Here is a 14,250-nt window from a genome sequence, read left to right as displayed (position 1 = left end):
GAAAAGCCCAGGACCAGATGGATTCACAGCAGAATTTTACCACACATTCAGAGAGGAATTGACACCGATTCTTTACAAACTATTCCAAAAGATTGAAACAGACGCAAATCTCCCAAACTTATTCTATGAAGCAAACATCATCCTGATACCAAAACCAGGTAAAGATACAACCAATAAAGAAAACTACAGGCCGATATCCTTGATGAATAAAAAGGTATTTGTAAAAGAAAGCTTGGGTATATCCATGTTCACAGCAGCATTATTCACCCGAGTTAACCCAAGTGTCCATGGATGGATGACCAAATAGACAAAATGTGGTAATCCAAACACAATGTCCATGAATGGATGAGCAGATAAACAAAATGTGATATATCCAAACACTGGAATATTATTCAGCCTTTAAAAGGAAAGAAGTTCTGAGACATACTACAATTTGGGTAAACCATGAAGACATTATGCTAAGTGAAATGAGCCAGTCACAAAAGGACTTATATTGTATGATTCCACTTATATGTACCTAGAGTAGTCAAACTCATAGAGACAGACAGTAGAATGGTGGTTACCAGGGGTTGGGAGAGGAGGGAATTGTTGTTTAATGGGCATAGAGTTTCCATTTGAGATGATGAAAAAGTTCTGGAGATGGATGGTGGTGATGTTTGCACAACAATGTGAATGTACTTAACACTACTGAACTATAAGATAAAAATGCTTAAGACAGTAAATTTTGTTACATGTATTTTACCATAAAAATGCATTTGAATGCATCCCCCAGAATTTATGTGTTGAAAACTTAATCCCCAATGCAACAGTGTTGAGAGGTGGGACATTTAAGAGGTGGTCAGGTCATGAGGCCTCTGCCCTCATGAATGGATTCATGCTGTTATCACAGAAGGGGGTTCCAGATTAGAATATGAGATCGGCCCCTTCACCTCTCTTGTCCTCCTGACTTTCTCCATGGGACTACACAGCCAGAAGGCCCTCACCAGATGCCCAGGCCCCCTCCAGAATTGTAAGAAATAAATTTCTGTTCTTTATAAATTACTTGGTCTCAGGTATTATGTTATAGCTGTACAAAAAGGACCAAGACCAAAAAAGTAATAATAAAAGAGCTTGACATACAAAATGGTTCAATGTTTAAAGTCTGAGGGAGGAAAAGTCACTTAAGAGGAAAAGCTCATTCTCTAATAATGCCAAATAAATGAGGTGTTTTTGTAGAGAGACATAACCAAAACTCCAGACACCTTTCTCTTGGCACTGGCGACTCCTCCACCTGGCATCCAGTGCTCTTCTCAGGCTGGCTCTTTTTCAACCCGTCTCCCTCTGGTCAGCTTCACACACCCCGTGCTCCCCACTCACTCCCCACCCCTGAGTGAAGGGGTCCCCCTGAAAAATAAGGGAAGGAGTAGCAGGGCTGCCTGGCACCTGCCTACCCCTCTCCCGGCCTGCAGCAGTCCCAGAACTGAGAAGCAACCCCAGTGAGGCTGAGCTTCCTCATGGCCCCAGCAGCCTCCCTGCTCCCTCCTCTTGGCTCCCAGGCCATAGAAACATTTGACTTTCTAATTCTCCTCTCCTCACAACAAAAAGCTAAATGTTCCCCAGGCACTTGGCCTGGTTTCTGTACCCAAGCAAAGAGAAGGCTAGAGAAGTCTGGCAGCAAGAAGCCAGACATAGCAAGATGCCTAAGCAGCTGCCTCCTGCACTATCAGGCTTTAGACACCAACATCAACTGCTTGGTATCACAGAGTGAGTCCTTATTGCCTTGCCAAGTGAGAAAAATTAACAGTCTGGTACCCTGGTTCTTACCAAAGGAAGATCAACGCCAGAAGCTGGGAGGAGGCGAGTGTTAACACCATCCTCCACTCACATATCCATGTTCTGTCCTGTGGCCTTGGCATCACCCCCACATGTTCTCAAATGATCATCTCCCCACTCAGCCTAAAAAGGATGGGTGGGCACGTGTGCTCCAGGATCACAGAAGGGAGCAGTGTTAATTTTGCTTTAGTAACTACGCTGCTGTGTCCAGATAGCTTTGTTACTGTTAAAAAAAGAAAATCTGTTTGACCACTCTAACAAGCCCTTATAAGAAACTGCAGGAGGCTGGTGGTGGGAGCCAGGTTGGAAAAGGATGAAACCCCCAACTAGAAAAAGACCATCGCAGGCTAGCAGCTGCAGCTGCAAACACAGCTCCAGTGCTGCGGAGTGTAGGGTGTGTGGAGGTAGAAGGTCCCAGAGTGGCCAAGAGCGCCTGCCGCATTCAAGGTGGCCTTTGCATGAAGGGAAGGCACAGAGCGGGAGTTCTCAGAAGGAACAATTAACCCTTCAGTCCTGCCTAGCAGTGAGAAAGCCACCAAGGATGGCAAGGAGGGAACATCTGAGAAAGACTTCAGGCAAAACTTGTAGTGTGTTATCGACAGGAAATCACTGTCATCCAGGATGTTGCTTTAAGTATCAAGGTATAAGAAGCAGAAATTGGAGAGTAGCCAAAATATATGATGTTAATTTAATAATAAAGTTCGAGCACAAATTAGACTCCGCATGCCTGGTTTTCTCAGTTCTCCACATCATGGGAGTGTCTATACCCTGGGCTGGGGGTACTGACTCCCTATCAGTCACCACCACTCTGATGGTGGTTACCAAAGGTCCATGCATGGTATTGGGGAGAAAATAATCAGTAAACCCAAGCATTTAAATTGTTCAGACAAATCACACTTTGCAGCCTGAACAGGTGCAAGGGTTTCATGATGGCTAGCCATAAGGAACCTAGAGAGAGGTCGTTTCTCTGTATTTCGAATCACTCAAACTCTTGATACTGGAAGGGGAACAGATTTTCAACCCTGAGGTCCTCCACTCATGCTTCCAGCCAGCTCAGAAATGGTTACCTTGGCCCAGCCAAGCTGCCAACCCTATCTGAAAACCCAAACCTGCAAAGAAGATAATTGAAGCAGAAAAATCCTCTATCTGTGACATCTGAGTGTGTTCCAGGCTTCTGGGTCTGCCCTGAGGTCTCAGTCCTCAAATGCACAACCCATCCGGGAGTGGTGTGGAGATCAGACTCGGAGCCCATCCACCCATCTGTCCATGGCACCTATTTAGAGTATGTCATTGGGGTGCTAGGAGCTCCAGAGAATTGCAGAACAACTCAGCTGGAAAGGACCTCAGAGGACATCTAAGGCCAACCCTTGCTTCATAAAAAGGAGACTGAGTTTCAGAGAGGAAAAAGGACTAGTCCAACCTTACCCACTGATAAAGCCAGACTCAGAACCCAGAACTCCTGACCCAATTCACTAGAGATGCCTCAAAATCTTCACAAGTAGGACAAGGGAAATTTAAAATCAAGGAAGTGGTGGCTAAAAGACCCCTGAACCCACCCGGGCCCCCACAGAACCCTCTCAGCATGGCCTTTGGCAGCTTTTCCTCTTCCCGCTGCCTCCTGTCCTTCCCCACCAGGTGACTTGTTTACCATGAGCAGTGGCTTGGTAAATTTGGGGCTCTGCTCTGCTCATCCCAGCATGGCAGTGTGGCCCCCATCTGTGGATGTGGCAGCCTGTTCTCAGGAAAGTCACAAAAACTATGCCACAGCCTCTGGGGAGGAGGGACAGCAGCAGAGAGTAAGACAGAGTGGCTGCATTCAGCCTCCTGTAGAGCTGGGCTTTCTATATCCGTTCCTGAGTAGACCACAAGCTCCCTGGGGCAGGATGCCCAAGGAGCCACCTCTGTTACTCTGGAACCTCAGGGCCAGACCCTCAGCCTTCAGAGGAGTGGCTCATGAGCTCAGCATGATCCTTCGACCTCAGGACCAGGTTTGAGGATCAAGTGGCCACAGCCCAGGAGCACTTAGCGAAGACTCAGATCGACACCCTTCTGTTCTTTAAGGTTACAGTACTCAGAGACATCTCTTTAGGAAGCACAAGCCTGGCTTACTGTGTACCTTTTCCTGAAAGCTATTGGACAAATCAGTACAGGCTCAGAGTCCCAAACAAAGGAAAGGGAGCTGTCTTGAGAAAACAGAACAGTGAACTCTGCCTCCCCAGCCTGAGTTTACCTACCAAGTGTTTGTAGAAAAGAACACCTGGAGGGAACTCTAAGGATGGCTCTATATGTGGGGGTGGAGGGCTCATCCTTCCTCTTTCAGCCCCAGAAGTCTGGCATGTGGGAGGTAGTGGATGCTTCAGACCCCACCCCCACCTACTGTCTCCTTGCCTTTTCCCCTCCCTCAGCTCCACAGTCCACTGAGCAACCAAGGTGATCCTTCTATAGCACCAACCATTCATGGCCTGGCCCACGTAAAACCCTTCAATATCTTTTTCCTTTTGTCATCAAGATGAAGTCCAAATGCTAGGTAAGGCCATCCAAGGCTTGCAGCATGGCACCCTGCCTCACCCTCCTCCCTCATCCCTCACCCCTCACACGTGGCACTCCAGACACACAGAATCTCTTTGGGTCCTCAACTGCCTTCAACTCTGTTATCTCTGAGCCCCTGTGCCTGTGGTTCCCTCTTGCTGGAATGCTCCTGACCCCTTACCTGACCCAGCCCACCTGGCCAACTCCCACTCATCCTAGTGTGGTAGCAGGCTCAATGAAGACAGGGTGCTGGAGGACCAGTTTCTACCATGAAGGTGAGGACAATACCCCACAGGTGGCACAACAACAGACAGAAGGCTGGGTCCTGTCCTGGATGACATCATGGAACAGAGCTGACTACTCACCCTGACTTCCCAGCCACAAAGTGAGAGGAATAAGCATCCAGCCTGTGTGAGCCAGTGTGTTCTGAGGTCTCTGTGTTACAGTGATGAAGCCCACAGCCATCCAGGAGGTCCTTGCTCAAGTCACACACCTCATCTTCTTTTGATTGTTTCCATGGCATCCCGATACAAGGGCATGAAGCTTCTGGTTTCACTCCTGTTGCTCTAAGTATCAGAAGGAAATGTTAGGAGCTGCAAAGAACAAAATTGGAGCTAAACAGTCCCATAAAAAGGCTGTAGAATGAGCTGCAGAATGTTTAGAGGTTTCCTTCTACCAACACTCTGGCAAGAAAGAAGAGCCAACATTCATTTCCCAGATGGAAATCTTCTGCAACAAGTCATTCCACACCCACCCACCAAGGGCCTCCCTGTGACAGTGTCTTGTAAAAACAACATTCTGGTGGCTGTTTCTACACTGGAATGATGACAGTTTGGGGGTTGGGTTTCCCTCCCACAAAATGACTAGACAAAACAGCCTCTTTTTGTTCAAACCATCCTATGCTTTTGTGGAAACTTTCTTTCACTATTTCCATCAGGTTTATGAAGGCTACAAGTATGTTTTATCTTATGCAATACATGTGCTACTGAACAGTTAACAGTTCTGCATTTCTACAAACTATCCTTTCAGAATGTATTTGGTGAGCTTTCCATTTAAAGGAGTTCTATTATGAATCTACACATGAAAGTGGATCATCACCCCCATTGTATGTGCTTTTTAAACCTGGATTCAGTATCCCTTATCCAGCCCAGGAACTCTTTATCAGCCACTCTACAGTTCCTCTATGTGCCCAAAGGCCAGGGCCCAGAAGCAAAGGCAATATTCCAAGCATATCTGTCTCTCCCAGAAGAAGCAAAGGCTCTCATCTCTCTGGCAACTGGGACTCTCAATATGCCAAATAACAAAAAAACTTGACCCCAAATGGCTCAGATTACATGGGTTTGGATAACTGGAAGGTCCAGAAGTAAAGTTGGTTTCATTTAGGGATGTCATCAAGAACGTGGTTTCTTCCACCTGTCCTCCAGGCCTTCAAGGTATCAGTGTCATCCTACAGTGAGTGTCCCTCATGGTAGCAAAATAGATGCAGCAGTTCCAGGCTTCATACCCACACACCACACCATCCAATGTAAGAGCAGGTGCTGGCTTCCAGAATCTCTCCTAGAAAAATTAAATACCTTATTTTACAAATGCATTCAGCCAATGTCCCCAGGACTCATTAGACCAAACTGGGTCACACGTTCATTTCTGAACCAATTTCTGTAGCCAGGGAAAGGCTGTGTGCTTATCAATCATATGGCAAGGAGGATGAAATCATCCTTACTGGATCGCACAAATCCCAGACAATCCCCCCATGTCAATGGCAGGACATGGAGCAGGAGGGGAGAAATGGGTATGGGGAGAAAATCAGTGTCCCCTACAACCTATCTTTATACACCAGACAACCATGATAATTAAAGATTACATTAGCTTCCTTTGACAGCCACATCCCATGGTTGACTCATATAAATCCTCCCTTCAATTAAAACCCATAAGTCTCTTCTGATAGTACAAGTATGCATTACGCTGTGATGGTACAATTCATTTTTTAGACCTATGGGAAAGATTTCAGATTGATCCCCAATTTTTCATCCGATTAGGTTAGTTCCATCATTTTAGCCAATCAAAATCACAAGATCATTTTTTAAACTGATTCTGTCATCCAAACTCAAAAAATTAAAAAAAAAAAAAAAACCTTCTCACGGCCAGGTTCTACTCTGTGCACTCATCAGAGTGATCTACATTTCCCATCATCTTTGTGAAGCTGGCTCAGCAGTATCCACAGCAAGCTATGCATTGCTCATGGATACTGGGCAATCTGCATTGTGCCTGAGTGCAGCTGGTTGTGTGTGTTCCCAGCTTATTCAAAACAGTGTGAAAAGTTTGGGTTTTTTCTCTGAAAATTCAACTGAAAAGACTCAACAAAAGCCAGTTGCTACATTTACAAAAGAAGTGCTGCCAAAGGAGATTTGGAGGACGTATCTGGAAAAGGCTAGGGGGAAATTATAAAATATATACATATATACATATATATATGAGATTCTGAACTCAGATAACTTCATAAGCTTCTCTGAGGAATTACCTCACTTTAATAAAATAAACTGGAGACTTGAGACAAGGTATTGTGGGCAAGGTTTACATAAGACAGATAACACAGAATCTGGCCAAATGGACCCAAACTCAAAGAAAGTCTTGGCCTCGCATCAAAAGCTTGGCAAATGGATGCACGTTTCCAGATCCTAAGTTAAAATCGAATATTTAAATATTTATCTGACTTATTTGATTATCCAGCCAACTATTGCCACCAACCGTTGGCCATTAAAGAGCTTCCCCTATGGCTATTCCACCCCCCACACACCTGGCTTCCTGCCATTCATAACTTTCCCGGCCTGTCATCAACTTCTCAAAAGAGTAATATGTTGAGAAAGGCAGTCCTGAGACTAGAACTCTCTGTGCCAGCAGGTCTGCTTCCTCATCGATGGGTCATGATGGAAGGGGTACTTCACAACAGTAAGTGTGGATCTGTGGGGCAGGTGGTTTGGGGGTGGGAGATGTGAGGTGAGGAGACACTTGGCAGGGTAGTAAGGTCCCTGTGTGAACAGGGTTTGGGTGCTGGTGATATGAAGGAAAGATACAGAGACAATGGGATATCACAAAGTGACAACCAACAAGATTGGATGATTGGTTGAGAAGTCAAAGAAGACCAAGATGGTGCTTCTGGGTGATGCTCATTGGCATAAAAAAGGAAGACCACAGAGGAAGTACATTTTGGTTAATAAGGTGAGATTTCAACATTCTAAGTTACAGATCACAGTATTTGGTGTTTCAAGAAAGACTGGAATAAAGATAGATAACTGGAACCAACTACCTCTCAACTCTAGGGGTGAATGGAGTCTTTGAGACCAGAAGTATAGAGGGCTAAGTGGAAGGCAGGTCACCTCAGAATTCACCCCCCTTTTAGGAGCTGGAGAAGAAGGACAAGCCAAGGAGGGACACAGACAGCCCTGAATAGAGACATGGTCATGAAGCCAAGGGTGAAGGGAATTTCAGAGAGAAAGGAGAGGTCCATGTGGTCAGTTGCTTCAGAGAGACCAAGTAGGGCCATTGGATTTAGCTATCAAGTCACCGGTTAGCTCAGTTAAAAAGTTTCAGTGATGTGCCAGAGAAATGTTTGGAGACTGTCAGGAGACAGGAAACAGCTGTTGGGAGACCACTCCTTCAGGGACCAGAAGCGGCTAGAATGTGTGCTAGAAGAAGAAAACAGGTTTTAAGAAAAGAAACACTGCTACCACTGAAGCCATTGATACAGTGGGGGAGGCAAAGAGAAAATCCCCAGTGTACCCCATTGTCAAGGCACATTTTTAAGGGGCCTAGAAAAAGCCCGCAGCTCAGGAAGAAGGGTTTCAGATGCTGAAGTAGCAGCCAGAGGGACAGGATGTGACTCATGAGTCAGGCTCATGGTCACTAAGTTTCTTCCTAGCCAGGGACAATTTTATCCCAGATATCTGGTACTAAGCTATGTGTGCTCAGGCCTGGGCCCCGGGCAGAACAAGGAGGCAGCTTTTTCCCAGGTTTCGGGTATAAGGGCTCCACAGGGAGGGAGTGGCTGAATGGATACTATGCGGGGTCCATGTTCTGACTCGGCTCCTGCTCCTTGTATGTGACCAAAAATAGGACTTCTCTGAAGGCCCATGCTTCACTAGCTTCAGGATAATTTCTCTTCCTTCCCAAGAGTTTCCTCTCCTGAGCTAAATTTTATTCTAATGGTCATAACTACTGAGAGCATTCCTGAATGTTTAATCTGCTTTCCATACATAAAGAGTCTTATTTAACCCTTACAAAACCCTATGAGGCAAAGAACACTATTGTCCCCACTTTACAGATATAGAAACCACGGATCAGAAAAGCAGACTCACCAAGACACATGGCTGGTAAGTGCAGACCTGGGATTCGAATACAGAGCTACTCAACCCCAAAGTCTCTGGGCCATACCATCCTCTGTCTCCTCTCAGAAGGCTTACTTATGAATGACGTCCAGGACACCCAGGGGCTCTTCTCTGAGAAGTTTAGAAGGGTGACTCAGGTGATCAAGCTTACCTCAGGGACACTCCAGGGAAGGTTTCTGTATCCCAGAAATGCATTGTCTCACTTTTCTATCCTATTCACTACAGCAGGTTGCCCAAAGGGTAGGCCCAGGTACCTTGGTCAACTCCTTCCAGAAAGCCAGACACTGTGCAAGTTGTGTTCAGGAACATAGAACCTCAGTCATAAAGAAGAATTAAGAATAGAGAGCAATGTGGTAAAGCTGAACCTAAACACATTTCTGCCAGAATTTAAGGAGATTCTCCTGTTCTTCTCTTTAAAATGCAGTTGGGAGCCAGAGATGCCACAAGGCAGGATGCTTCTGCTTTACCCTCACCTTCTCCAAGCTGAGCTGGATGGCCTGTGAAGGAAGGAAAGTTGAGGTTGCTGTGTTCTTTCTAACCTGTGGACCTCTGCAACTCCTGCAGTCCCTTTTCACCTGGCTGATTCTTCCCTGTCCTTCCTCCCAGAAGTTTTCCTAAACACCCCACTGCTCCACCCTGAAGAACTACTGCCTGGTATTTGGATAGCAACCTGTGCCTTCCTGTTGTTTCATCACAGCTCATGACACTCACCTGTCTAATTCCATACTACATTGTAAGTCCCATGAAGGACAGTGACTGCCACTCTTCCGCTGACCATTATATCCCCATCACCAAGCACAGTGCCTGACACAGAGCAGGGGCTAAATCTTTGTTGGTTGGTTGGTTGAATGGATGGGTGGACGGATGGACAAATAAACAGAATACTGAGTGTTGACAAGGAGTGCTTAACTGCTGTCTGGGAATGGGAACACAAGAATTGCATAATGATTAAACCTGTTATGGCAAACATCTTCCTTGAAATGACCTCCACACTCCCAACATGGAGCCCAGCACCCACAAGCCTCCAAAAATACTAATGATCAACAGGCCTTCATTGAGCATCAGCCCTGCCACAGCCACTTAGAGGGATTCTTAGTTCTTCTGCATGGCTAGGTTTTGGATACCTTGTCTAAGACTAGAGAAATGGATGGTTTATACATCATTTCTTCTGCCTCAAATTGTCTTCAGTGAGCTCTCGACCACCTTCCCATGTTTCTGGATGTTAAACTAGTTAAGTTTATCTTCTCAACCTTTCCCCACTTTGTTTCTAACAGATACATTATATTTATTATAATTATTATTATCACTACTACAATTGAAAATAAAGGATGTCCTCTTTGTCTTAGCTCATTTGGTCTCCACAACTACCTTGTGAAGTAGCTGGGGATTATTATCTTCATTTTAGAGATGAGGACACCAAAGCTCAGAAAGGTGACATGACTTGCTCCAAGTGCTAAAATGAGCTGACAGTACGGCCTGAATCGGAAACCAAATTTTGAGACCCTCAGACCATTGCTCCACCTCCAGTGTCCTGTTGCCTCTGGATGCCTTCTCTCTCACCTCCAATTTATCTCCTGGGTCTGCTCCTCAAACAGCATGTACCCCCAAACCTTGTCTCTCTTGCTGACCAAAATCCACATCATTACTTCAATTTCTTTTCTTTCTTTTTTTCTTGTTTTTTTGTTTTTGAATCTTTCCATTTCCAACTGCAGACTTCTGGCTGCCCACATTTCGAAGACATTGTATCCTCAGCTCTTATCAGTTCTTTCCTCTGTATCTTCCTTTGTTAATTCCAAGATGCCCAAAACAGGAAGGAACAGGAGAGCTTGGCCAATCTGATGTGCACCCAACTGTCTGACCATCACCTACTGCAGTAGGGGGCCGGCGTGTTTCCAGGAAAGAGAGGGAAAAGCAGCAGTGTGGCAAGATTTCAGCTTCAGAAACACAATCCCTCCCCTCTGCTACGCAGCATGAGCAGAACTCTCAGACTCACATTTATGACATCAAACTGGGAGTCAAAGTATTCCAAATCACCAGATGGGAAAGTGATAATGGGTCCATACTGTATTTCCTAGAATAAGTGCAGGGGAGCCCCCGTAGCCAGAAAGCACCTCTGACAGTGTGGAGCCAGGAGACAGGACACCTGAGTTTTTGCTTAGGGACACCTCACCCTGAGTGGCAAGTGACTGACAGGTTACACAGGAGGTGAAAATAATTAATTGTCAAAATATCCTACAAAATCACTTAGATGACCAATAACAGTGCCAAGTGTATGGTTCTATGTATTCATGTTGGATTCTAATTGTTAGACATGCTGAAGGCTGAGAAACTGTAAGCTGGTCTAAAGTGGGGAACCTAAAGCGGCATGTCTGGGCGTTCCTATCCCTCTGCCTTTAAAGAATTCCTAGCTGTGATCAGTGCACATGAGGGATGGGGTGGATGAAGGATCCTGCGGGCTCTATTCACTTGGGTTGATTCCACTGCACAAGGATATGGGACATCCCTTACATTAATGAAGGTGGCAGCATCATGAGGATTAAGGGCACAGTAAGGTTGTGTGTCTTCCATGAGAGTTAGGCTCTCATCTTGGTTCCCACGAGTGCAGCCAGCTGAGGGAGGGACCTTGGGGAATCACTTCATCTCTCTGAAAAATAGTTTCTAAAAAATACCTGATGGGGCCCCAGGATTTGATGGCCTCATCTCAAGGTCTATCCTGGCCAGCCCCTGAGGCCTCCCTAATTTCTACCCCAGCAATTCTGCTTTCTTCTGCTCTCTCTTCTTAAGTTCCATGGATCTTTTCAACTAAAAGAGAGTTTGCCAACTACTGACCAGTTCAAAGGTGACTCCCCCCCTAGTAAAATATGTTTTCCCCTCTCTTCCGTCCTGGCTCTTCCCCGCAGTGCTAGAACTGACAAGGCCATACCTCCAGGCCACAGACTGAAGCAGGGCCACCTACAGCCCAAGTCTGAGGCCACAGAGCTGAAGTCTCTGAGGGTCTCCAGGCCTCCTCCTCCCAAGGCAGCTAAGAAAGGCAATGATTAAGAACCACAGGATACTGACGGGCCTTCCCCTTTCATTCCTGTGGCCCATCGAGGTCAACTAATCCTAACACCAACCAGGTAAGACTCTCATACAGCCACATCTTTTTTTTTTTTTTTTCCTTTTTTTTTGTCTTTTTTTTTTTTCATGTCCGGCAACGGGATCGCAACCCTCGGCATCGAGCCCGCACCTCGCTCAGCCAGTGAGCGGGAACCGGTCTATATGTGGGATCCAAACCCTCGGTGGCCCACAGCCACATCTTATAGATGGAAAAACGAAGGCACAGAGAGAGTGGGCAACTTGACCAAGACTATACCATCTGTAAGAGGTGGAGCTGGGATTTGAACTTAGGTACTCTGGCTCCTGAGTCCATGCTGTTAATCACTGGGCTATACAGAGCCTCTCAAAGAGACTCTTTGGTACACAAACCAACCACACCTGGCCACAATGTGGTGAGGTTGCCTTTTTAACAAGCCAGATCATTCCTTTGAGTAAGACCCTGGGGTGCTGAGGAAGGCAGGATGTGGACTGCTCATTTATTCCAACAGTGTTACCTCTGCCCAAAACATTTCCAAGCCTTGTCTTTGGGAGCTGCCCTGAGGGACTAATGAATATCCCAGATGGTGGCAGCTTCTCACTCCCTGGACCTGAATAGGACTTTTACATCCAGCCCCAACCCTTGGGTGTCAAATCTGGTGAACAGTCTCAGGGATCAAGCTTGGGTAATGTTAGTTTTGGATAAAAACTAACTGTGGCTGTAAAGCAACAAGACTGGCTTTCCCCTTGGGGCTGGTGAAATAGATCTCCAGATGAATTTGCCTCCCAAGGTGGATACTAAAGTGGACAGGACACGCATCTGGATCTGTCAACTTGAGTCTGTTTAGTGAAAAACAAGAAAATCAGCTCCATCCTTAACAGTCACACCTCTGAAGCCACCGAGTCATGAACTTGGAGTTTTTCCAGCAGTGGAGATAAATTTCCACTGATGTGCACACTCGCTCACCCACTCCATGGCTCTGCCTCACAAGGAATGACACACATTTTCGAGAAGGCTGGCCAGGTGAGGAGTTCAACCCAAGGCCATGCACAGAGACATGCTCAGTGACCCTTGATGAGAGTGAGTCACAGCACCAAGCTCCAAGCGAGCTGGCTTCCTCCCATCCCTAAGCCCTCAGAAAAGTATACTTGCTTAACTTACATGCTGTCTTGCAGGAAGCCACCTCACCAACGTCAAGTTTCCTTATTGTGCTGGTTCGAGTTCCATGCTGTGAGAGGCTGGCACCGCTGTCTTCTCTCCCATGCTCCCTTCATCACCTAAGTGGTGCCCTCTGGCTCTCAGTGCCAGCAGACCAGTCCCCTAAAGGCTTCACTCCACATACCCACTGGTTCTTGGGCCTCCTGGGCTGGTCACTGTCACCAAACATAGAACTCAAGGTGCTGAGACACCGGCAACAGGAATCATGCATCTTTCGGGTATGTTTCCAAATGGCTTCCCTCTTTCTTGTTTCCCTTGTAGAACATTAAAAATGGAGGGAAACAGCCTGAGAAAAAACCCAAAGAGGGGGTGCTGAACCCACTGCACCAGGGAAAACTGAAAACCTCAACAGGATGCCCATGCCATACAGAAAGGCTCATTTATAACAAGCACTTTCCAAGCCAGGCCCTGCCAAGCTGAACCCAGAAGGCACAACCTGGATCAACAGGTGCAATTCTCGGAATCTCTCTCCAAGAACTGACCTTGTGAAAGAGTGGACACTCACCCCCACAGCAGGAAAAGTGGAGGCTGAGTGTTCTTTGTTGAGGTAAAGTGGACAGGGGATTCCTGCACTGGGTGGGAGGTCAGGTGCTGCATGATCTCAAGGGTCCTCTCAACCCCTGAAACTGAACAGGTCCGGGAAAATCTGATGCAAGCAAAGACACAGGCACACCTCCCAAGCCTGCCACTGAAGTTAGCACCTTGCCTGTGAAGTCTGAGATTGCCATCCCAGGCTATTCTGGTGGGAAGGCTGCCCTAAAATTTGTGCCCTGACCTGATGAGCTCCCAGGGCAGGAAGTAATGGAAAACCCTCATGGGGACTTGCTTGAAAGGTTCAATTTTTTAACAAATGACTCACTTTCAGATCCGGGTCTCTGAATCACCCAGCAACCACCTTCACCCCCAGCTCTGATTCCCACCTCCAAGTCTCTGTGCTCAGGAGACAGGTGTCTGGGCCCAGGTGGGAGACCTGACTCCTCTGAACCATCATTTGCAAAGCCGAACCCCTGTGCATGGTGGCCTCGGTCCCACCAAGCCTCTGCTGTACAAAGTGAAGCATGGCTGCTAGCCTGCTTTCAATATTTGCTCCTCCCTCACTGGCCTACCAGCCACATGGTTCCCTACCCCTTTTTCTTTGAAGAAAAGTGATTTAATTCCATGAGACTTTCAGGTAATCATGTTATGATCTTCAACATTAACCAGAACCAACTCCCTGCTAAGGAGGGTGGGGAA

At 46.6% G+C, this 14,250-nt stretch overlaps 1 long non-coding RNA gene across 1 annotated transcript in view; it reads left to right on the top strand.

The window, feature by feature from the left end:
* The window catches only part of LOC103596416, a 93,522-nt gene extending 83,795 nt beyond the window's left edge, over positions 1 to 9,727 (top strand). The window contains exon 3 of the long non-coding RNA XR_551042.1: positions 9,148 to 9,727. This is a non-coding gene — a long non-coding RNA (uncharacterized LOC103596416). The remainder of the gene's footprint in view (positions 1 to 9,147) is intronic.
* The last annotated feature ends 4,523 nt before the right edge of the window (positions 9,728 to 14,250 follow it).

This window comes from Galeopterus variegatus, unplaced genomic scaffold (genome assembly GCF_000696425.1).
Source record: "Galeopterus variegatus unplaced genomic scaffold, G_variegatus-3.0.2 Scaffold2006, whole genome shotgun sequence".
Classification (NCBI taxonomy): Eukaryota; Metazoa; Chordata; class Mammalia; order Dermoptera; family Cynocephalidae; genus Galeopterus; species Galeopterus variegatus.
Note: the sequence above shows the minus strand (reverse complement) of the source record. Positions and strands in the feature narration are given on the sequence as shown.